This window comes from Engystomops pustulosus, chromosome 10, assembly GCF_040894005.1.
Source record: "Engystomops pustulosus chromosome 10, aEngPut4.maternal, whole genome shotgun sequence".
Lineage (NCBI taxonomy): Eukaryota > Metazoa > Chordata > Amphibia > Anura > Leptodactylidae > Engystomops > Engystomops pustulosus.
Window position 1 is genome coordinate 22307657 of NC_092420.1, and position 25677 is coordinate 22333333.

General features: G+C 44.7%; 1 protein-coding gene and 1 long non-coding RNA gene across 2 annotated transcripts in view; both read right to left on the bottom strand.

Moving 5' to 3' along the window:
• Positions 1 to 5362, bottom strand: part of CCDC66 (coiled-coil domain containing 66) — a 46047-nt gene extending 40685 nt beyond the window's left edge. The window contains exon 1 of the mRNA XM_072128944.1: positions 5262 to 5362. The gene's annotated coding sequence lies outside the window, so the exon portion shown is untranslated. The remainder of the gene's footprint in view (positions 1 to 5261) is intronic.
• Positions 5363 to 5618: 256 nt separating this feature from the next.
• LOC140105031 (uncharacterized) overlaps positions 5619 to 25677 on the bottom strand; it is a 30902-nt gene continuing 10843 nt past the window's right edge. The window contains exons 2-3 of the long non-coding RNA XR_011850479.1: positions 12480 to 12529; positions 5619 to 5790 (exon numbers count right to left, since the gene is read on the bottom strand). This is a non-coding gene — a long non-coding RNA (uncharacterized lncRNA). The remainder of the gene's footprint in view (positions 5791 to 12479; positions 12530 to 25677) is intronic.

The following is a 25677-nucleotide window of genomic DNA, read 5'->3' on the forward strand; positions in this document are numbered from 1 at the left end:
TTATGTTTATCCTTTTGTCCATTTATGGGACTAGCTAGCACACAGTCAGGTGTTTACAAGTTATCCTTGGGAATACTATATTTGGTGTGTGAGGGGGTGTTGTTGGTGTATACTTACCCGTGTAACCAACCTGGCATTTTTTGTATGTACTTTGTACTTTTTAATTGATTTTAATCGTGAGTTTGTCTTGTATATTATCTGTGGTAACCCAATAAAGATTGTTTCAACTTTTTTGTACTTTGCCCTATGACACACTGGTTTTTGCTTGTGGTTTGTAGGTTTTCACTAGAGCCCGCTGCAAAGCGGGTTGGACTTGCTGTGGCGTGGTACCACCAGGTCGTTCCATAGGCGTGACTTGTCTGCAGTGGCAGCAAGGTCGAGGTATAGGAACGGCAGGCAATCTCGTAGTCGGGGACAGGCAGGAGGTCAGGACGGGCAGCACAGGATCGGAGACGTAGCAACAGGTCAGGGCAGGCGGCAAAGGAGTGAAGTCAGAAACGGAACCAGGGTCACAACGGAAATTCTCAGAAACAGCACAAGGCATAGACACAGCTTTCTTTAGGGCTCTGGGCACAAAGATCCGGCAGGGTTTGCAGGAAGAGGCAGGGTTAAATAGATACCTGAAAATGGCCAGCGCCAATTAGGACGGAGAGGGCGGAGCCGGTACCCGTGAGTTGTGCGTGCAACGCGCTGGCGGGGAGAGCAGGGCACAGGTGAGCCCGTGACCTGCGGGACCACCCGTGACATGGATTACTAAATTATGTGGAATTTGGGACATTTTGTGGACTTTTTAAAGTAGATTAGTGAAAAGCCTGATCTACATAACCACCAAGCTACATTGATGTCTTGGATAGTAGCAAACATGTATCCGTGTTTACATGGGTTTCCTCCGGTTTCCTCCCACACTCCAAAACATACTGGTAGGTTGATTAGATTGTGAACCCCATGGCAACAGGGACCGATTTGGCAAAACCAGTTAAACAAATTATTATTATTATTATTGGTATATTGAAACCTAACCACTGCAGCCAGTCACAGACATGTCTTGTCATCACCGCGGTTAGCTAGGTGCAGCTAGTGATTGGCTGCAGCAGTCACATGACATCACTGGAAATGGGTAAACTTTAATTTGTGGTGAAAGTTTAGGAAGAGAGGCAGGGGACTCTTTTTCTATTACTTTACAGCCTTTTAAGTTAGATTCAACCTATTGATACAGGTGTCCCACTGCATAAGGATATCCTGCCACTAGCAAAATGGAAAAAAAATGGATTCTGCTAGTTTTGTATGTTTTCATAGTGTAACATGAATAAATAACAGGGTGTAACCATATTTGAGACATACACCCGATCCTGGCAACTACTAGATTCCATACGCCAAACACAAGCATTGTCTGCGCCACGGCTAGGAACAAACCTTTCCTCCATTCCACCTCATTAAACAATCTTCAGCCCAAGCTCTCCATTTGCAGTTTGTCTGACCTCTATTTTTTTGCAGCGAATCATGGCATTGTCCGGATAATTGTAGGAGATTGTGCTGAGCGGCACTTTTATTCCAAGTACACAGAAGTGGAATTCAATTTACAAGAAAATCCGGAAAGATGAAGATTTCACCGGAGAAGACAAACCAGAGAATAATGGATGAGATGATTATTAGTCTGCGACCGGCTACTACAAATGTTACTTCTACCTATTGGACTCTCATCAAAACTACATCCTTTGAAGATATCTAAAGTTTGTTACCAGCTCCTTGTACATGATATTCTATGTCCGGGCAATTATTTGAGTATTTCCATGGGAATCTCTAGATAGGATATGACTTGAGACGTGTATTCATGTCATTTCATTTTTTGTCTCCTGCTTGTGGACACGAGGGATTCATCCTGATACTGAGGCATCTGTAATCTTATAGAATATAATCACCATCTCTACATAAGAAACTATGGACTATGGAGAGTCTTAAACCCAAGTACGACATATGACATTCAGTTCTGTAGGAAACTTTTTTTTTGCAAAAATGCTCTTCATCAGTATTTTCAATGGCGAGCACTCATTCTTTGATTTAAAGGTGTTGCTGGTTAAGTTTCTCACTCGGCTGATGCTCATATATATATATATATATATATATATATATATATATACCGTGGTATTGTTCTTTTGAAAATCATTGCAGTTAAGGAAATCTACCATCAAAATCCATCATGATAAACCAGGGACACTTACTCATAGATCCAGGCACCGTGACTGTGGTAATCTTCTTATATTTGTTATCCATGGCATCCTTCCTTCTAAAATCATGCTAATGATGATAAAGCCTGAAGAGCTACCCTAGCCCCTCCGTGCTGTAGCTACACGGGCTGTTACACCCACCCATAACATAACAACATAATTGTTTTTTCAGCAAAACCACTCAACTCAGGGATTAAACAAGATATGTTTCTGCATCAGTGTAGCTACAGCATTCTCAAGGTATGTTTGGTTCATAATGCATGAAATCAAATGATAGATTTCCTTTAAGTAGAATTTGTATGCAAGTTGGAACTGAAAATTTTAATTGAAACCCCAGCCAAATTTTTTTTGGTCTCCGTGACAATTGAATTTTAAAAACGTTGGATTATCATAAAACTCAGGATGAACAATAAAGCTTCATTGCAGACACCTTTGATATTACAAACATCCAGATGTCCGTTTGTAACTAGGCATCGTCTGTAAGTCGGGTGTTCTTAAATAGGGGACTGCCAGTATATGTACATTGTAATTGGATAACTCCATTTATTTCTACTGCTGTTTGAGACTTCCTAGCTCTGTTCATGAATGTCCCATCTTTTTCAATTGCAGTTTTACCCAGTGTTTTACTACTTAGAAGATTTTTGGGGTGTAGCATGTCTAACTAAAAAGTTATATCCTCTTGTCTCTGGGGGGTCTCCTTGGTTCCAGCAGCGGCCAGGGATTTCCTCAGATTCCATGTAAATATACATACACTGCAAGAACAGTGCAAACTGTACTAAATGCAGTTTGCCTGTGTACAGTACAGGGGGCGCCAGATTCAGGATTTCTGGTGCATGTTTTTCATGAATCTGGCGCCCCCTGCACTGCCCTGACAGAGTGCACCAACTTTTTTTTTTGGTGCACCTTTGACATAGGGCTTGTGACACAATTCTCTCGACCTTTGCATGTCAAATCACCGGAACACCCGCTAATTTGTGTCGCTTGGTGGCTAGTGCAGCTGCAACACAAAACGGTTGCGTGCAACACAATAGTGGCGTGGACACTTCTTAAATACCTGTGCAAGCAGTCTTCACCTAAAAGAATGGGCAAAGTCTGACGGAAAACTGGCGCAAGGGCTTAGTAAATGTGCCCCATTATGTATAGATACATGTTCCAAATGAATTGATCATGTTTTCATCCAGTAAACCAAGCGCAGATTCATTCCCCTGGTACAGTAAGATGAAAAAAGTTTATAATAATGTCCTGCAAAGCATGTATGCCATATTTATTACTGCAAATTGAGCCACAGTTTTGCCAATTTCCCTTAAGATATTCTCAGCGTGTTCTGCTGTACCTTAGTGAATACGATTTTTCTTGCCAAGAAAACCTCTACATCATCTCCCGGGGGTTCTCTGCTTTGTAAAGATCATTACATAATTACTGCAGCTAAACCAATGGTGCAAGTGCCTTCAGCGTCCTTTTACTATTGATTGTTCTTCCAACCAGACATCTCTCCGGCTGCTAATATTTCATCTTATCAATGGTGATATTCTGTAACTTATATATTGGAGGCTAGATGAAAATAAAATAGACACATCTGTTCCATCAATAACTGTCTACTATTGCATGTTAAACAATGGTCTTTGCTAAGCATCAAAATAATATTAGATATGATGCTGTATATATATAATATATATATATTACAATATACGGTAATAGTTTATACTGCAGTCCCCTGACTCTTGTTTTCCATAAACTGCATCCAAGACCCTGAGCGCTTTGCATTCTGTGCCTTCAGAATTAAATAGCAGGAACTGACAATGACAAATCCTCCTAGAATTGCATTTATTTCCCATTATTGGTATAGTCTCCAGATATTATGCAGAGCTGGGCACAAAATGTACTCTTGTAGGTCATTGTCTCAAGTGTGGCCGAAAAATCTAATTTACCTACGTGAAACACATACACAGTCTAAAGCCAAGGGACGTAGCACAGATCTGCTCCATAGCGGGTAATAATGCTATTTAGCCTCACTGACATGATGGTGTTACAATACTACAGAATAATAATTATTTATTTATATAGCGCACACAGATTACGCAGCGCTGCACAGAGTTTGCAAAATCAGTCCCTGTCCCCAATGGGGCTCACAATCTAATCAACTTCCAGTATAAAGAAAACCATTCACAGCAGGCAAAATCTACCATATCTACAATTGATAGAAGATCATAAATGATTAGTACTACGAGTGAATACAAGAGCAAAGAACTCCTCCCATCAGTCTTGAGCCAACAGCAAATTCACAGAAAATAAGAATGCAACAGAAACAGTGTTACTCCTCATGTAGACTCACGGAACGACGCTATTTGAAAGGGATTTGCTGATAGATGACAAGGAACAGGCAGCAGCAGTGTGAAAAGATCCTTGCTGTATGAAATAATTGCTATTTAAAGGAAATCTACCACTAAAATAAAGTAAAACTAAGTTAAAGGGAACCTGTCATCAGGAACGGGGTTAATAAACTACCACTATGTTGTCTAGCAGCTTTACACCTTACAGATCATGTTTCTTTCATAGCCCAGCATAGTTCCATCACCAAGAAAATCAACTTTGAAGTGAAATACAAAATGGTAGTATAAAGTCAAGGAGGCGGAGAGTTTAACAGTGAAGTCAAGCTCTCCCTGCCTCTGAACACCTCCTCCCATGACTTACATGCACCAGACTTCAGTAGATCTTGTTAGCGATGCCTCTGAGTACAGGTCCATCAATTACAGTGAAGGGGTGTTCTGAGACAGGAAAAAATTTAAAACAAAGTTAAACTCACCGCCTCCTTGACTTTTGTAGGGGTTCAGCTCAAACGTGGTGGTCGGCAATGACAAAGCTCTTATGGACAGCAGGATTAAAGTTGAAAACTGTGCATTTATTCCAGAAAACACCAGTATCAAACAAAATCCTTGCCTGTCCCACTATAACTATACACTTGGCAGCCCTCACTAGCCACTGGAGGCTTCTCCCTGCCAGCTGAAAAAAAACGTTCAGCAACCCTGTGTTACTCACTTGTGGCTCTCACACAGTCCAGCTTCTGTGTCTCCAGGTAGGGAAAACCTTCTGACTGCTCCACACCCTTCTTTAAGGGATTGCACACCTGGTGCATTGTTAGACCCTTTGCAACGTGGAAGCTTTGGTCTGGAGCAGTGATCACATTTGTCTCCACTCCTGCAATTAGGGTCCTGCACCAGGTCTTCCAAGAGACCAACACATGGAAAACAGCTTCCAGTTTGACCCAATTCACATTGTGGTCGCTGTAATACACATAAACACTCATTTTCTCTCCAATTCAATAGTGACTTTATAGTGACACTTTATAAAACAATTTTACGTTCACTTTAAAGTTGACTTACTGGATGATGCCACCACCATGGGCCATGAAAGAAATATGATCTGGAAGGTGTGCAGCTGCTTGATAACATACAGGAAGTGGTTTATTAGGTATATTTCTGCTGACAGGTCCCCTTTAAACATGCTCAACTATCGTCCTCTTCAGCTTTTTCCCAGCACTGGTCTACTTCTTGACATGGTGGGATTGCTGAGAAAAAAACAGTTAGAAGTCAATCCGGCCCTGACCACACTGTGATATACAGCTCACTTTTGCCTATTTTCACTGTTTGCAGCACCTTCTGTAGATGAGTTTAAGAAAAAAATGCTACCTTCACTTTTTACTATGTACATTGTAAATAATATACTCCTTTATGGTCTATTATCATGTGCAAAATATATACAGCTTAGCTGCTATAACTCTATTTAGGCCATATCCGTCGTCAACATCTGCTACAACAATGCAATTTAATGATTTAGCAAAACTTTTCTCCAAAACTAGACAGAACTTAAAAACACATATACCTAATGGGGCACATTTACTTACCCGGTCTGCGGCGTTCAATGAAAGTGCATTGTTCGACTATAATGCACTCTGCCACGATTCACTAAGATCGTGCACCTGATATCCTGCATGTGTCGCTTCCCCGCTCAGGTCCGCCAGAGTTCACCTTCTTCTTCCTGGTGCATGTAAGTGCATGGCTTGCAACACAATTTGAAAGTTAAATCCCGCGCTCAATCAGAATCAGTTGGATCGGCCGACGGCACGCCCCGAAATTTGTGCCGTATGGAAGCCAGGGCATTTGCGCCAAAAAACGATTGCGTTCGCCAAAATCCCAGTGCAGACCCCTGTTAAATACCAGCCAAAGCAGTGCAAATCCTGAAAACAGAGCACAGTCCAACGAAAGTGCGATCCACGATGCTTAGTAAATGAGCCCCAATGAACCAATAACGGATTGCAAATCGCTTGACAGTGCTGTACATCAGACCAGCAGTTTTGTACTAGAGATTGCCACACATTATATGGCCAAATTTTGATAGAAAGCCATTGATTAGGGAAAACTATAAAAAATTTGTCGGATTGGAGAGTTTAAATCTATTTAGTTCCGAGCCAGAAATCCAATTCCACACAAAAAAAAAATTAATACAATAAAACCAGAAAAAAAAGGAAATGGCACATCAGTAAATTCCGAAATTTAAGTCCTGGCCATAAGCCAAGACTAGTTGAATGGTGTAGAGTTGTCTCCTGAGTATTTTCCGTTATCTTTACGTCTGTTCAGTTCAGCACTGACCTTTTTCCTATCACCGCCCAAGTGTCCAGGGTGCATCTAATTCAATTCCTAAGTCACAAATTTCACAATATGAACCTTGGGTCTGTTTTACTGCGGGCACATAAAGAATGAAAAAGTGTGCTAATGTCACAGGCTATAAAAATGAAATATATTATATCCCAAATCTGCAAAACCCGGCAAATTAGCATGCAATCCAGCCACAATGCATTATGTCAGATGAAGTGTCTAGTGGAGCAGTAAGGTACAGTCATTTAGCCTGAGTGGGAATGAAGGCAAATGATCATTTGAATGGCTTAGATGGCAGTCTTGGCTCCAAACCAGCATCCAAATAACTTTATTTGTTGTTCTTGTAATGGGAAATTGTCTACAGAAAAGTGGCGGTGGATGTACACTTATTAAGCAGCATAGCAATTTTGGAAAAACAGATGATATTGTCACATACGGAAGAAAAAACTAATAGCTCATAGCACTAAACTTATGAATCCGGCGCCCGGCTGCGCTGGCAGACAATTCTAGGCAGGACCTGGCATGGAGCTGGTGTAAGGGGAAAAGTAATCATAATTCCTGGTGCTGCGCAAGGAACTACAATTTTTTCATGGCTTGTAAATATCTGATAAGTCTCACCCAATGGGGGGAAATCATGATTGCTTATCCACCCGAAAATGAAGTTTTGTTCCAAAAAACCTGTTTACATTTCTTCTGATACCTTTATGAAGGCTTTTAGACTATTTTTTTGGCCGTTTTCTGACTCATCCAACAAATGGGGGCGTGGTTTTGGACAAATGGGGTTGTGGCCACATGGAAATTAGCCAGTGCACCAAAAAATGAAGGAGGTTGTGCCAAAATGTGGCGCACAGTTTAGACCAGCTAAAAGCAGGTTTAAAAGTAGAACTTGACAGTCTGGATTCATTATCACAATGATGATTCTGGTGCAGCACAAGACACAGCTCAGCACTGTCTCAGCCTGAAACACATTAATGAATTCCCCCCGACCACAGATCAGGTGCCAGCCGCATGTGTAGAGGGAGGGAGGGTGGCAGCACATGCAGGGATTGGCTGCTCGGCACGGATGAAGGCTGCCCGGCGGAAGCACCTGAGGAGGGTGGGAGATTGGGTGGGCAGATGGGCACAAATGAGAGGGGTGTTACTACGCCCTTTACCCATAACATGATATATTCATTCCTTAGTAACGTTGACATCTACTATTGATATTGCAGCTGCATTATCCCTGCCTGGGAAGCATATGTTTACATACTGACTAATACCTCCAAGAGCCTGCCTGCTGTAGCAACTCCTCATCTCTCCAGCCTGAAGCTATTTAAACCGGGTTGTGAGCACCTTTTGCCAAACACATTCCAACTAGTGACCTGGGACCCTAACCAGTAAGACTGTTCCCTTGGCTGCTGCCACTGTCAAGTTGGTGTTCTGGAATAAAGGAACCGTGAGTTGATATTTCACATCCCTTGTCTCTGTGTGATCCCTAGAAGCCACATAATATCAAGGGCCTTCCCTCTACCATCTACCCGGGATCCTCACTCGGAGTGCTCCAGGGAGAACTGTTTCCATCCACCTGTGGCATCTCCCTCTTTCTTCCAATCCACTTGTCAATGCCAGTCAGGTGTCCGACAAGGCCTGCTCCACCTCTACCAAGCATCCGTGACCTATTCAAGCGCTAGGCCGCGCTCAAGCCAGTCACTCAGGTACCACGGAATCCGGGGGGGGGACACACACCAAACTGGGGGCAAGAAGGGGGGGCACTAGACCTGGGGCAAGAAAGGGGGGGCACTAGACCTGGGGGCAAGAAAGGGGGGGGAGCACTACACCTGGGGGCAGGAGGAGAAAGCACTACACCTGGGGGCAGGAGGGGAAAGCACTACACCTGGGGCAGGAGGGGGAAGCACTACACCTGGGGGCAGGAGGGGGAAGCACTACACCTGGGGGCAGGAGGGGGGAGCACTACACCTGGGGGCAGGAGGGGGGAGCACTACACCTGGGGGCAAGAGGGGGGAGCACTACACCTGGGGGCAGGAGGGGGAAGCACTACACCTGGGGGCAGGAGGGGGAAGCACTACACCTGGGGGCAGGAGGGGGAAGCACTACACCTGGGGGCAGGAGGGGGAAGCACTACACCTGGGGGCAGGAGGGGGAAGCACTACACCTGGGGGCAGGAGGGGGAAGCACTACACCTGGGGGTAGGAGGGGAAGCACTACACCTGGGGGCAGGAGGGGGGAGCACTACACCTGGGGGCATGAGGGGGGAGCACTACACCTGGGGGCAGGAGGGGGAAGCACTACACCTGGGGGCAGGAGGGGGAAGCACTACACCTGGGGGCAGGGGAGGAAGCACTACACCTGGGGGCAGGAGGGGGGAGCACTACACCTGGGGGCAGGAGGGGGGAGCACTACACCTGGGGGCAGGAGGGGGGAGCACTACACCTGGGGGCAGGAGGGGGGAGCACTACACCTGGGGGCAGGAGGGGGGAGCACTACACCTGGGGGCAGGAGGGGGGAGCACTACACCTGGGGGCAGGAGGGGGAAGCACTACACCTGGGAGCAGGAGGGGAAGCACTACACCTGGGGGCAGGAGGGGAAGCACTACAACTGGGGGCAGGAGGGGAAGCACTACAACTGGGGGCAGGAGGGGGAAGCACTACACCTGGGGGCAGGAGGGGGAAGCACTACACCTGGGGGCAGGAGGGGAAGCACTACACCTGGGGGCAGGAGGGGGAAGCACTACACCTGGGGGTAGGAGGGGAAGCGCTACACCTGGGGGCAGGAGGGGAAGCACTACACCTGGGGGCAGGAGGGGAAGCACTACACCTGGGGGCAGGAGGGGAAGCACTACACCTGGGGGCAGGAGGGAAAGCACTACACCTGGGGGCAGGAGGGGAAGCACTACACCTGGGGCAGGAGGGGAAGCACTACACCTGGGGGCAGGAGGGGGAAGCACTACACCTGGGAGCAGGATGGGAAGCACTACACCTGGGGGCAGGAGGGGAAGCACTACAACTGGGGGCAGGAGGGGAAGTACTACAACTGGGGGCAGGAGGGGAAGCACTACAACTGGGGGCAGGAGGGGAAGCACTACAACTGGGGGCAGGAGGGGAAGCTCTATACATAAGGGCAGGAGGGGAAGCACTATACTAGGGGGCAGGGGAGGAAGCACTACACCTGGGGCAGGAGCGGAAGCACTATACCTGGGGGCAGGAGGGGAAGCACTATACCTGGGGGCAGGAGGGGGAAGCACTACACCTGGGGGCAGGAGGGGAAGCACTACACCTGGGGGAAGGAGGGGAAGCACTATACCTGGGGGCAGGAGGGGAAGCACTACAACTGGTGGGCAGGAGGGGGTCAAAAACTGGGGGCAGTGGGGGGGGGAGACCAGAACTGGGGGCAGTGGGGGGGGGGAGATCAGAACTGGGGGCAGCAGGAGGGGGGACCAGAACTGGGGGCAGCAGGAAGGAGGGGACCAGAACTGGGGGAAGCAGGAGGGAGGGGACCAGAACTGGGGGCAGCAGGAGGGAGGGGACCAGAACTGGGGGCAGCAGGAGGAAGGGGACCAGAACTGGGGGCAAGAGGTGGGATGAAAACTAGGGGAAGGAGGGGGCGACCAGAACTGGGAGCAGCAAGGGAGGGGGTAACTAGAACTGGTGGCATCTAGGGTACTAGAACTGGGGGCAGCAGGGGAGTGCTAGAACTGGGGGTAGTAGGGAGGGGGAAATAGAACTAGGGGGCAGTATTTTGGCAGTTATATTCTTGTACATAGGGGTCAGTATTATAGTAGTTATATTCTTTTACATAGGGGGCAGTATTATAGTAGTTATATTCTTGTACATGGTTTGGGGTCACCGCAACATGAGGAACTGTATTGCGGGGTCACAGCATTAGAACTAGGTTGAGAACCACTGGTCTAGATATAGGCTCAGGTACAGGTTACAGTTGAGAATTAGGTTTAGAGTACCAGCTCAGGCTGGATACAGGTTCAGGTACAGTTTACAGTTCAGAATGGGGTTCAGAGACCACACCTTGAGCCTGTAACTGTGAATTAGAGAAATAATTGTTATCTCTACCGGTGTATGCACTACTTGTTTTGATGATTGGTGTATTGTTAAGACTTAAAATCAATAAAAAAAACAATTATATTAAAAAAAAAAGAATGGGGTTCAGGGTACTGGTTCAGACTGGATACAAGTTCCATTACAAGTTTAGGGTTTCAGGTCCAGCAAAACAGAAACAGACTGTAGTACTATAGGTGACTGGCTAGACCATGCACCACTCAACCACCGGCTGAGAGCTACATTGAGATTGAGAATGACCCAGCTAACTGTCCAGGGAACAGACATTGCAATAGTATTCTGAAAGCAACATTTATTGCCATTGTTCTTTTCAATAACACACGTTCTGTATCGTTTTGATGTAACCCGTCCCCTATTTGTGACATGACACTCAATAAGTCATCCACGTCTTTTTATCTAGACATGATAAGTTCACATAAGTTCATGCTTTTCCATTAAAAAACTGCAAAGAGCAGGAACCAAATGTAGGAGAATAACCAACTTTTCCTGGGATTTTTAGGGCACCCCTCCCAGAGATAGTTGGAAAGTATGTGTAATGGCAGGACACAAACAAGGACAGTGAGCCCTGATACTGAGACCCCCAATCTGACCCTACCTACCTATTGGGTCCCCCTGGGTAAGGTGTGAACACGTAACAATACAATCCGAGTAGGCAGCAGCGGGGAATATCAATAACCAAAATACAATCCAAATAGCGAAATCGAGACATAGGCAATAGATCAGAAACTAGAGAATGCAAGAGGAGCTAGAAACACAGCAAGGTAGCAGTCTGACCAGCAAGGTATGATGGGAGTAGGCAGGTATTTATGCAGTTCCCAGACACGCCTCCAGCAGCACACTAGAGGATTTGTCAATCAGGCTAGTAACCCTTGCTGGGCAGGGCTGAAATTCAAGGCGCAGGGTGTGGCTAAGTAAATCGAAGCCCCGGTTCACACACAAATCAACACCACCTATTCTGCCAACTGCGGATAGTGCGACGTTTCGGCACGGACGTTACAGTATGATCCATAAGATCACATACAAAAACACCTGCACAATACAACATTTTGTACATATACACATTCGGTTTTCCCGACGATTTCCATTTTGCACCGAATTGCCCCGGGATTTTGGCACATCAGCGCCGGCTTGCACGCGACAGAAATCGGGGGGGGGGGATTGGGTTGGCGTCGGTCAACCCGACGGATTCGGACAACGCACCATGAAGAAGAAGGTGAACTCCAATGGACCTTGGCTCGCAAGCGACGGATGCAGGATCTCGGGTGCACGAGCTTCATGAATTGCGACAGACCCGAATCCTCGTCGGACAACGCACCGCAGGATTGCGACAGGACCGGGTAAGTAAATCTGCCTCATAATCTTCCTCCTAATAATCTACTTCACCTCCTCCCTCCTGGTCCTGACTACGGCTCACTGCAGGTTACATCACAACAGTGGTAGGAAGCTTCATTATTATGATGTCTGAGCTGTTACTCAGTACCTTAATGCAGAATTTAGCAAATGATCCTGATACACATGACAAGTTTCTTACTTGAGATTTCATCAGATAGGTGTTTTCTTCACCATATACTGTTAATGTTCCTGTGAAGTGAAGAAAGTGTTGATTGAGTTAGCGGAAAGTAAAGGATTCACATATAATGGGGAAGCACAAGAACTATCTGCTCAAATTTCTATCATTGTGTGAAATCTAAACTACCGTGTCCTCCCAATGTGGTAAGATGGAGATGATCAGAAACACAGATTAAAAAAAGGAGGATAAAGTGTGACCACTTCTGGCTTTCCCGAACAAAATTTGAAAATATTGTGGATAAAATTGTCAGGATTCAGGATCAGTGGATCCTCTGGACCGCGGGAGATGATACTAGCCAACACCTGGGACCGGAGTGTAAGTGGCACCTGGTCTTCACCAGAACCCGCCGCAAAGCGGGAGGGTCTTGCTGCGTAAGGGTACCACCAGGTCTTCCACAGGTGCGACTAGCCCGCGGTGGCAGCCGAGGTCAAGGTACCTTAGCAGGAGACAGTCTCGTGGTCAGGTCCAGGCACAGTGTCGACAGAGATGCAAGGTCAAGTCCAATCCGGGGTGAGCAAGGGGAGGTCCAGGCAGGTGGGAACGGGAACACAGTGGAATCCAGGAACGCAGGAACACACAGGAACGCAGGAACACAGGAATATCGCAGGGGAGCTTTCACAATGGTGCAGGCTCACAAAGATCCGGTGAGGCAGGTAGGGAGGTGCTGGATTATTAGGAGAATGTTCAGCCTGGCTCTATAAATTTCCTACTGCGGGGAAGCGTGCGCACTGCATTCGCAGGCCCTCTTCTTAATCCCTGTGCATGGGCAGCAACAGGTCTGTGCATGCTGGCATTGCACACACTATGATGTCAGCAGTTGTTTGACATCATATTGTGTACACGTCCACACACACAGACCTGTTGCTACCGACTTACACGCTATGATGTCAGTACGCAGCTAACGTCATAGTGCATGTGCCTCCAGTGTGTTGCTGCCCACGCACAGGATTGCGGATTCGAAGGTAAAGGGGGCATCGGAAAGGTGAGTACTGAGTTTATTTTTTATATACCAGAATATAAGTGGCGTGGGGCTTTTTCAGCACAAAAATTGTGCTTAAAAACTTGGCTTCTACTCTACTACATAGTAACTGTAATAACCCATCAAAGGAAATCAAGCATAATAAACCAGGGACACTTACTCATAGATACAGGCATCGTGACTGTGGTCATCTTCTTATATGTATTATCCATTGCCTACTTCCTTAAATCAATTTTTCTAATTATGCTAATGGCCAGAAGGGCTCTGGAGGGCTTTACCAGAGCCCCTCCATGCTATAGCTTCTATAGCTTTTAAGCTGTCTCAACCCTTCCCCTGCTCCCACAGCAATTCCACCATCCCATTGCTTGATGTTGGAAAAAAAATAGGATTTTTGGATGCCAGTACGAAGCATGGAATATTAAATACCCTCACTATGAAGTGCAGTTTGTTATGCTGATAACAAGCCCGCACACAGATCTTTAGACTTTAGATCAGATATTAGTTGGTCTAGTTTACGCCATCATTTTGTGGTGCATGGCTGAATTTTTCTGGAGCACCTGGGCTAGGACACGCCCCCTTCCTCGAGGCCACACCTCCTTTCAGATGAAATTATCCAAAAACGGTCTAAAAGTCATATTAAATGTTGGCGCTCTGCATGTGAAAATGACACCACAATTCTGGCAGAGACGGGTTAATGTATCTCCACCTAGGTTTACTTTGCATTGTGTGTCCATTATTTTTCATCCATTACCCACAGTGGGTTAAAATAACGCTGTCTCAATTGACTCATTAATGTCAATCGTTTTATGGACATGGCTGCTAATTGATTGGAAAACAGCAGAAATAGAAAGAGAATTTGTTGTATATTTCTCTTTAAAGTTTTCCGCACTTGGGTAAAACCTAAATGGCCCTCGCGCTCTCCAGGAGGTTTGGAAAGCAAAGAGAACAACAAATAATTTAGCATTCAATAATTAGCAGCTAAACCCAAGTGGACATATGGATACACAGATGAAAGCCTCAGGGGAAAAATACTAGTTGTCTACACCGAACATACTGAATACTTGGCCTCTCCTGTAATGCGTCTTTATCACTATTCGATTTTGTTTCAAATGGTAAAATTAAAAGCTGCGCAATATTAACTAAGCAAAAAGCGTATAAATCACCTGTAACCTCTCCTGACATTTTTAGTAAAAAAAAATTGTATTCCCTATGATACAACTTTCCAGGAATATCTATAGTTACAACTCCATCTTCTGCCAAGTTCACATTGGCATTTTGCTGTCCATTTAGCAGTTTGCGTTGTGCAACATTAATGATTAACGGATCCGCGTTTTTTCCATTGATTTCAAAGGACTTATGATGGTATAATTTTTACAAAATCTGTTAGGCCTTCCGTTATATAGATAATTGGACGTGAACTGCATCACTATTTTGACAGTCTGAAGCAATGAATTGCTAAGGGTGCATTCACACGTGGTGCTAGCGTTGCATTTACTAACACAACGCAAGCAGTGCTAGCACCACGTGTGAACGCGTCTTTACGAAAAGTTATTTTCTGTCCATAATTTAACATTGATTTCTATGGGAGACACATGGGGGCAGATTTACTTACCCGGTCCATTCGCGATCGAGCGGCGCGTTCTCTGCGCTGGATTCGGGTCTGGACGGGATTTATTAAGGCAGTTCCTCCGCCGTCCACTAGGTGGCGCTGCTGCGCTGAAAAGCATCGGAACGCGCTGGAGTTCACCGGCTCGGGCTGAGTGAAGGTGTAAATGCGGCGGTTTTTCCGAATCCGTCGGGTTTTCGTTTGGCCACGCCCCCCGATTTCCGTTGCGTTCATGCCAGCGCCGATGCGCCACAATCCGATCGTGTGCGCCAAAATCCCGGGGCAATTCAGGGGGAATCGTCGCAAATCGGAAATATTCGGGTAACACGTCGGGAAACCGTGAATCGGGCCCTTAGTAAATGACCCCCATGGTCTTCTTTTGCACTGTGCTATTCAGTTCCAGACTCTCATCCAATGAGCCAATAGGCAGTGGCTTAAAGGGAACCTGTCACCAGGTTTTTTTTTACTAAAGACAGATTACAGAAGACCATCACACCTGCAGTGTGCCTTTCTGCCTTATCTAATCATTTGCATTTCAATATAATTGTGTGTTATACCTTGCACCCTGACAGAATCCTCTGTTTTGTCTGTGTTACTCATTCCTCAGCTCTTAGCCCCCACCTTTGTGCTCCTGTATAGCTCCTCCCTCCTGCTCACAGAGCTCACAGCCTGGTGTGCTGATATCAGTGGGAGAGGGAGGAGCTGTACAGGAGCACAAAGGCGGGGGCTTAGAGCTGAGCAGTCTGCAGCACAGACAAGTCACCTGTTTCTTTGAAATGCATCCAAACCAAAGCCCAACCCCTGGGACTAAACAGAGGATTCTGTCAGGGTGCAAGGTAAGTTATAACGCACAATTATATTGTAATGCAAATGCTTAGAGAAGACAGAAAGACATATCTGCAATGCAGGTGTGATGGGCTTCTGTAACCTGAAACCTATGAAAATTAGGTCCCTGGTGACAGGTTCCCTTTAACTTGAGATGGTGCAATGAGTGCATACACTCACAAACTGTATACATTTTTTGCGCAAAACAGTTGCACTGTTGAACATAAGAAGGAGATTTTATAGGTAAACCGGTGAATTTTAAAATAAAAGATGAAACTCTAGAAAGGACGCTTAATATCCTACCTGAGGGGGCTAGTAGTTTAATTGGGTAAAATCTCATGAAAGTATCATTACACTGCATCAACATAAACTCCATGCAATTTTGCCACAGTTTTGGTGCTATATACACATGCAATTTTTTTTTTAAGTCAACATTTTAGTGTATTGTTCCTTTAAATGATTAAATGTTTGCCGGCATCTATTAACACTTTTTAAATCCCTTTCCCCATTGTGTCAGCTGCTTATGGTGTCACAGATGAGATGCTCTGACAGCTGTTTCTATCCCCAGCATTATCGTGTCTGAACGCTGGAGATGCTACTTTGTGCTTCAGTAAATAAGAAGAGCTGTTCCCAGGGTAGGTAGGACATAGTCCATGTGTCACACTCCGCAGCGTACAAATCCTGATTCCATATGTGGGGTATTTATGGAATAGAAACATCCACATTGCCAGTCATTACCAACCAGTTCTCTACTTATTTGGTGATATCTTTGCATGTTCCACATCACTTCTATTGCTGCATAAAATTACTGGATGTGTATCACTCACCCTGACAACTAAGTCCAATAGCAGCAACTTGTACTGCAACCTCCCTGCACTGGAGGCAGACAAGCAGTGATTGATCCCTCTCTGGTGCATAGGCTGGCCATAATTAGAATTGGTTACTTCTTTTAAGAGAGCGCAATTGCTGCCAAGTTGTTAGATCCCCATGGGGGGTGGACGTATTCTGCGATTTTGGGACATTAGCTGGTGCTGTCCAGTGATCTGTAATATTTTACTTAGGATGCAAAAGCCAAATAGAAATCATTAACAATGGAGATAAAGTAGCAAAGAGTAGAATTTACAAAATGCAATGTAAAAGGTGCAGTGGAATCGAAGAATATTCTATAAGGATGGATATGTAAATGTTATACACTGGCTAATCCCTTGTTTAGATTAATCTGTGCACAAAGTGTGTTGCTTTTATGTTTCTAGTTCCAGCAAACTAACAACAGAGTCCTTAAAGGGAACCTGCCACCAGGAATGTTATATTTAGCTGACAGGTTCCATTAGCCTATGCAATATGCAGCAAACAACCACCTGGTACGGAGAGGGCTTAACCCGTGATCCTTCTTAGTTTTACTGCTCCAGACATGCGCCGAACTATTACGGCGTTCGTTGGGAAGGGGTTAAACTGCCACCCATTCACTGGAGCTTTTTCAGGCTGTGTCACTAAGGGGCTAAACTCTGAATGAACTATGAAATCTTGCATAATCTGACCAAAATATGAACACAATGGGGCACATCGGCGCCGGCTTTCATGCAAAACAAATCAGGGGTGTGGCCGTCAGATAATCCGCCTGATTCGGACAAACCGCAGAATTAAATTTCAAAATTGTGTCGCAAGATCAGCACTTACATGCACCAGAAAGAAGAAAGTGAACTCCGGCGGACCTGAGCTGGGAAGTGACACATGAAGGAAATTGGACGCACGATCTTAGTGAATCGCGGCAGCTTCGAATCCTCGTCGGACATTCTGGATTGGGGGCGTCAACGGGACGGGTAATTAAATGTGCCCCAATTTGATCAAACGCACAATTTTTGCAAAGTCATACAATTTTCAACACAGTTTGTGGGCAAGAGGATCAAAATCAAGCATGGATAAACTGGTCTATAAACCAAATCACAGCGGGGCTAGGGCAACCCCCTCAGGCTCATTAACATCATTATAAAAGTTGATTTTAGAAGTTGTTTATCATGATGCATTTTGATGGTAAATTTCCTTTAAAGGGTAGGACCGTTAAAACGCAATTCTACACCAGGCCACTATTGATCGGGTCGGACCCTCTTAGAATATATCCTGGACAATGTGTATGGCGAGAAGAACATCTACCCCTTGGGCTGCTGATACTGGTCAGGGCCAAGAATTGTTTTGAGAAAAATAAATCCAATTAAGACCATAAAAACTATCTTATGTAACTAATTATGATGATCATTATAGGCAGAGAGGTTTCAAAACTCAAGTTAAAATATGCAGATGCAAATAAACTGGAATAAGTAAATGTATAATTAAGAGGGAATTAAACAATGATTAAAAATCACTTACATATCCTACAATTACAGACTGTGGAAAAATAGACAGTCAAGATACAGTATAACAAGAAGAAAAGAGAACAAGGACATACAGACACTAGAAACCGCTTATGCACCTTATGTAGAACCCTTAAAGCATAAGCATAACTTATAAAAACTACCTCTGCTCTAAGCCAAAAGAAGCAATTCTCTAATTTAAACTCATTAGCTATCTACAGCCGTTTGTCAGCTAGTAGGCTAGCAGCTAGCACTATCTCTCTGCCTGTAATTGTGTGGGTTGGTTGCCATGTGACTCTGCAGCTAGAGGGAGGAGGGGACACTAGCACATGCAAGCTCCTTATCAGTAAAAGCTCCCGGCAGCTGCAGGACCTGCCGTGATGTCATAAGCATGTGACTGATCATCCAATTACATACAAGGAATGGTATGTAGCAGAGCTGTTTGTGTTTGAAAGTGTGGATATAGTAGAAATGTGTATGCATGAAAGTGTGAATGCACAAGTAAAGACAGAGCTCAGGCTCCCCATCAGTTCCAATGAATGGTATCAAATCCTGCACACACAGCACAGTGTATATACAGTGCAACCTCTTTGAGACAATCTCTTTGCACAGGAAGGTGGTGGTCGGCAGATAGGAGGCAGCTTTCATAAAGTATAATGCCAAAAAAAGAAAAAATATATTTTAGGAAAGGGGTCCTCTCAGAGAGGTGGTCTTCTGGTGAGGTTTTACTGTATATATATATATATATATATATATATATATATATATATATATACACTCGCCACTTTATTAGGTACACCATGCTAGTAACGGGTTGGACCCCCTTTTGCCTTCAGAACTGCCTCAATTCTTCGTGGCATAGATTCAACAAGGTGCTGGAAGCATTCCTCAGAGATTTTGGTCCATATTGACATGATGGCATCACACAGTTGCCGCAGATTTGTCGGCTGCACATCCATGATGCGAATCTCCCGTTCCACCACATCCCAAAGATGCTCTATTGGATTGAGATCTGGTGACTGTGGAGGCCATTTGAGTACAGTGAACTCATTGTCATGTTCAAGAAACCAGTTTGAGATGATTCCAGCTTTATGACACGGCGCATTATCCTGCTGAAAGTAGCCATCAGATGTTGGGTACATTGTGCTCATAAAGGGATGGACATGGTCAGCAACAATACTCAGGTAGGCTGTGGAGTTGCAACGATGCTCAATTGGTACCAAGGGGCCCAAAGAGTGCCAAGAAAATATTCCCCACACCATGACACCACCACCACCAGCCTGAACCGTTGATACAAGGCAGGATGGATCCATGCTTTCATGTTGTTGACGCCAAATTCTGACCCTGCCATCCGAATGTCGCAGCAGAAATCGAGACTCATCAGACCAGGCAACGTTTTTCCAATCTTCTACTGTCCAATTTCGATGAGCTTGTGCAAATTGTAGCCTCAGTTTCTTAGCTGAAAGGAGTGGCACCCGGTGTGGTCTTCTGCTGCTGCAGCCCATCTGCCTCAAAGTTTGATGTACTGTGTGTTCAGAGATGCTCTTCTGCCTACCTTGGTTGTAACGGGTGGCGATTTGAGTCACTGTTGCCTTTCTATCAGCTCGAACCAGTCTGCCCATTCTCCTCTGACCTCTGGCATCAACAAGGCATTTCCGCCCACAGAACTGCCGCTCACTGGATGTTTTTTCTTTTTCGGACCATTCTCTGTAAACCCTAGAGATGGTTGTGCGTGAAAATCCCAGTAGATCAGACGTTTCTGAAATACTCAGACCAGCCCTTCTGGCACCAACAACCATGCCACGTTCAAAGGCATTCAAATCACCTTTCTTCCCCATACTGATGCAGGTTTGAACTGCAGGAGATTGTCTTGACCATGTCTACATGCCTAAATGCACTGAGTTGCCGCCATGTGATTGGCTGATTAGAAATTAAGTGTTAACGAACAGTTGGACAGGTGTACCTAATAAAGTGGCCGGTGAGTGTATATGTATATGTAGATATATATGCAGATACTGTGATGCTGCCATGTGTGTATCTTTTTATTCCTATGTAGGTGTTTTATAGTGTAGGAGGACATGTTTTAGGGTGCGTTCACACGTGGCAGTAACATATGTGTTTTCAAACGCATCTGAACATCTGAGAAGGGAAGATTTGCCGGAGTACAAAGCTGGTAGCATTCGGTTAACCAACACACATGTTAACACCAAGTTAACATTGTGTTAACATATATTAACATTATGGTAACAATTACAAATGTTAACAATATGTTAAAACTATGTTAAAACTATAGTTAACACATGCATTTTGTAAATGACATGTTAACAGCTATGTAATCAAGCAACTCTTCTCTTCTCAGTTATTCTGATGCATTTGAAAACACATGCTTTAACCCCTTAAGGACGGAGGGTTTTCCGGCTCATTTCTCGCTCTCCAACTTCAAAAATCCATAACTTTTTCATTTTTCCGTGTACAGACCTGTGTGAGGGCTTATTTTGTGCGTAACAAATTTTACTTTCCCGTAATGTTATTTATTTTAACATGCCGTGTACTGCGAAGCTGAAAAAAAATTCCAAATGTGGAAAAATTGAAAAAAAACCGCACGTGCGTCACGTTCTTGTGGGCTCAGTTTTTACGACTTTCACTCTTCGCTCCAAATAACATGCCTACTTTATTCTTTGGTTCGGTGCGATCGCGGTGATACCAAATTTATATAGGTTTTATTGTGTTTTAATACATTTTCAAAAATTAAACGAATGTGTACAAAAAAGAAAAAAAAATTTTTGCCATCTTCTGACGCTAATAACTTTTTCATACTTTGGCGCACGGAAATGTGTGAGGGGTCATTTTTTGCGAAATGAGGCGACGTTTTCATTGCTACCATTTTGAGGTCTGTGCGACATTTTGATCATTTTTTATTTCATTTTTTATGTTATGTAAAAAGGTGTAAAAGTCGCATTTCGGACATTTGGGCGCCATTTCCCGCCTCGGAGGTCACCGCCGGCCGTAACCGTTTTTATATTTTGATAGATCGGGCATTTTGGGACGCGGCGATACCTAATATGTCTGTGGTTTTTACTGTTTGTTATGTTTTATATCCGTTCTAGGGAAAGGGGGGTGATTTGAACTTTTAATATTTTATTAATTTTTTTTATTTTTTAAACTTTTTTTTTTCTTTTTTTTTTCACTATTTTTTAGACCATCTAGGGTACAATAACCCTAGATGATCAGATCGCTCCTACCATATACTGCAATACTACAGTATTGCAATATATGGCGTTTTTGCAGGTCTTACATTACAATGAGCCACTGGCTCATTGTAACGAACCTGCATAAACCATGTAGCCTCGTGTCAAGAGAAGACCCGAGGCTACCATGGTAACCGATCGCCGCCCCCCGATGACGTTCGGGGGCGTGGCGATCGAAAAAAAGATGGCGGCGCCCGCGCGCCGCCGTCTTTTAAACGCCGCCCGCGACTTTGCGGGCGGCGTTTAGAGGGTTAATAGCCGCGATCGGTGCAAGCACCGACCGCGGTTATTAGCGGTGGGGGTTTTGTGCAAAATGCAAAAACCCCCACCTCTGTATGAAGAGGACTCAGCCCGTGAGCCCTCTTCATACTTCATACTTCCCTTATACCTCTGCGCCGTAGAGCTACGGCGCAGAGCGTTAAGGGGTTAATGAGAACACACTTTAATATATCTTTTTTTTTTGGGATGTAGTAGATTACTTTATGATGCAGAGCTCCAGTGCTGTGTGTCTTCCCTGTCTTGCTCTACGCTAGATCTCTGTACAAGCTGCAACACTGATTCTGTGTCCCGATTGGTTAAGCTGTTTGTGCACGTTCATGTGAATGCCCTGAATGCTACTGGTCATAGCTGAAGTCCCAAAAAGGAAGTCCCTCCCACTTCAGGAAAAGCTGAAAGGATATTACAGATAGCCTCATATATCTATTAGCCCTATATCTCAGGATAGGAAGAAGCCAGCATCATGATATAGCTATCGTTGGAATTGTTAAACACTCTCTTCAACTGTACTAAAATTATTTTTGTCTGTAACGTTACAGTAACTATTTAAAGATGTTGGGGCACAGATCTTGTTGCTTCCATTATCTTTGCTTTAAATAGCAAGAACCCCTGCATCATGAGGGCCCAATGAGGGGAATTTATTAGGACTGGCCAGCCTTTAAATAGGGGCTCCAGCCTTTTCGTATATTTAGGTGCAGTCTCTACCAGTTCGGATCTGTTTAGACCTGGTCTGACCGGATGTGCTAAGGACGTATGGAGCAGAAAACTCTCAAAATTGGGGGAGAAGGCATAATAAATCTACCTTGGATTGTGGTAGAAAAATCATCAAGCTATGTAGTCCTGATGGAAAATATAGCACTAAAAAGAGGGATATGGGAACAGATAATATTACATTTCTGGTCTTCCAGTCACAGGACAATGAGTGGCCTCCTTGAACTTCTAGTCAAGCACAGATCTAAACCTGGACCTACTAGAGCCAGAGTGGGGTAATTTTTTTTTCTTACTCTGACCACAAGGAAGTTTTAGCTTTTCATTAAGGGTTTGATCGAAATTCATACATTTGACCTGGGGGTCTGATACATTTAAGAGTTGGTCTGAGACTGAAGTATAGAGTTCTCGTTCAAGATTTGACAAAAGAAGATGTCAAAACTTAGGCCTGAATCATTTTTGTTGTATGCTGTTAAAAGTACATTGGTAGCCCACGGCAAAAAACTTTTAATTTACTAGGTACCATATAGGTTCATTTGTACAGAGAGTCTCATCACTTTTTTCATCACTGCAGGACAATCAAATAGAGGTTCCAACCTTGATTTCAAGTTATGGGTTGTCTGGAATCAGGGTTTTTGACATATAGGGCCTGAGAGGGTATAAGCACTGGATACTCAACCATCTCCAGTTTCGGCCAGCAACTACTGCTGAAGCTGGTGCACATCAGCAATGTTGTGTCTGAGGTCACAACTGGAGATCAAAGCAGAGCAGGAACGGGAACAGGAACAAGGAGCAGGGAACAAGGCTGGGAGACTTTTACTAAGGCTATGAGCTCAAAGATCCGGTGGGGAATGATGGGAACAGCCGGCCTTTGAGGAAAACCCAGAAGGGGCCAGGGCCAATGAGTAGTGCGCTGGCCCTTTACATCTCCAAATGCCGGCGCGTGAGCGCCCTAGGGAGTGCAGAAACACATGCAGCCTAGTCTGAACGGGAGCAGGATCATGGGGAGGTAAGTGAGGGATGCTAAAGCTTATTGCTTTCCAGTCTATTGCTGAGTCCTTAAATGCATCCACACACACAAAAGCTCTAGATTTCCAGCCGTCAAATTCGATGTGTGAGAACGCCTCGTCTTTTTTTTCTGCAGTACATTCGGATCATGAAGAAATTGTCTGTAACAGCAGAGAAAAAAGTCTGTGCAGTGCAGCAGAGCAAAAATCTATTCTCTGGATCTGTAGAAAAGACGAGCAAGTTTGCATTTTATTCTTAAGATTGCGAAAAAGACATTTCTATAAATAAAATATTATCCGGAACTCTGGATCTAGCAACAAAGAATGTTCCAGTACTAGGGAAATGCTTCTAAATAATTAGGGAGTTGTGTTTTATTTTGATACTGATGACCTGCATTTTTGCTATGAAAAGTTATAAAATTGTCCAATATACTTTCTGTATCAGTTCTTTACAGTTTCCAAGATCTCTGCTTGCTGTGATACAACAAGAAGCTTAATTGTTTAATTCCTGTAGATAATCAACGGTCCATGGTGATAATCCAACGGTCATGTGATGTCACACAGGTGCACAGCTCGTAATAACATAGTCTAATCAAAGATGTGTGATGATAATGAGCCGTACACCTGTGTAACATCACATGACCACGGACCGGTGTTTATCTACAGGGAGTAAACAATGAAACTTCCTGTTGAATGACTGCAAGAAGGCATCAAGCAGAGATCTGGAAAACCGTGAGAAATTGATACAGAAATTATATTGGAAAATGTAATAACTTTTCATTACACAAACAGTATCAATTATTTGTTGCAATGTGCTTAAAGTGGACATCCCCTTTAAATTCCAGAATATTGGGGGTCAGACACTCCCATGTTAAGCTATTCATACCTGTCATTAGAAATGCTCAGACCCAGAAGCAGACAGTTGTATTAGTTATCCAAGGTGTAGTACCAATGCTGTACTACTATTGCTCAGCTCCAATGAACCCAAATAGTAGCTGAGCTGCAGTACCTTGGCACGGCCACTATACAGTGGATGGAGCTTTCTGTTTCCTGTGCTGTTTTGCTGCTGGTGGCTAATGGCTTGGGGGGGCAGGTGTTGATCCTCAAATGTTTTTCTATTGAGTTTCTATTTGCATATGACGAAATTAAAGATTTGTCTGCCACATATTTTCTTAGGAAATATAAGCTACCGGTGTTGAGCACTTCACTTGTGAGTCCACATACAAAGTGCCTGGGGAACTGAAGTATGTAATAGTTTTGGGGATTTCCTAGTGATAATCCCCTCTATAAACCAGAGCAGAATGAATCACAATAGAAGCAATACCTGCTTAAAGGGAAGGCGTCACCATGATGTACCTACCGAAACCAACTGCTATGTTATGTAGGATTAGGGGATTAAAATTTGAGAACAAATTAATGGACAAACTCCCTTAAGCAGGGAAGCACCAGACAGTAGTTTGTGCCTGTGGAAGCCCTTGTGTCCACCTGAGATCATGACAAGTGAGTGAGTAAGGCTGTGGTGCACCACAAGGCCCAGCCATCCTGCAGGTAACAGCACCAATCTCACCCTGCAGCTCGTTGCATCCCCTTAATCCAGAGCTCAGGTAATACCAGATTTCTCCAGCAGAGACCGCCTACAGCTAACCTCCGCAATGGGCCTAATGGGTCTTTAGTAGAGATGAGCGAGCACTAAAATGCTCGGGTACTCGTTATTCGAGACAAACTTTTCCCGATGCTCGAGTGCTCGTCTCGAATAACGAGCCCCATTGAAGTCAATGGGAGACTCGAGCATTTTTCAAGGGGACCAAGGCTCTGCACAGGGAAGCTTGGCCAAACACCTGGGAACCTCAGAAAAGGATGGAAACACCACGGAAATGGACAGGAAACAGCAGGGGCAGCATGCATGGATGCCTCTGAGGCTGCTTAATCGCACCATTATGCCAAAATTATGGGCAACAGCATGGCCATGACAGAGTGACCGAATGAAGCTAGATAGCATCTAAAACATCCAATAATTGACCCTGACACTATAGGGGACGGCATGCAGAGGCAGCGGCAGCAGGCTAGAGAGTGTCATGGCGACATACCCTAAATGGACTCAGGCTTCAAACCAATGGGTGGCAGAGAGGAACCAAAGGAGGTGAGCAAGAAGCGCTCAAATA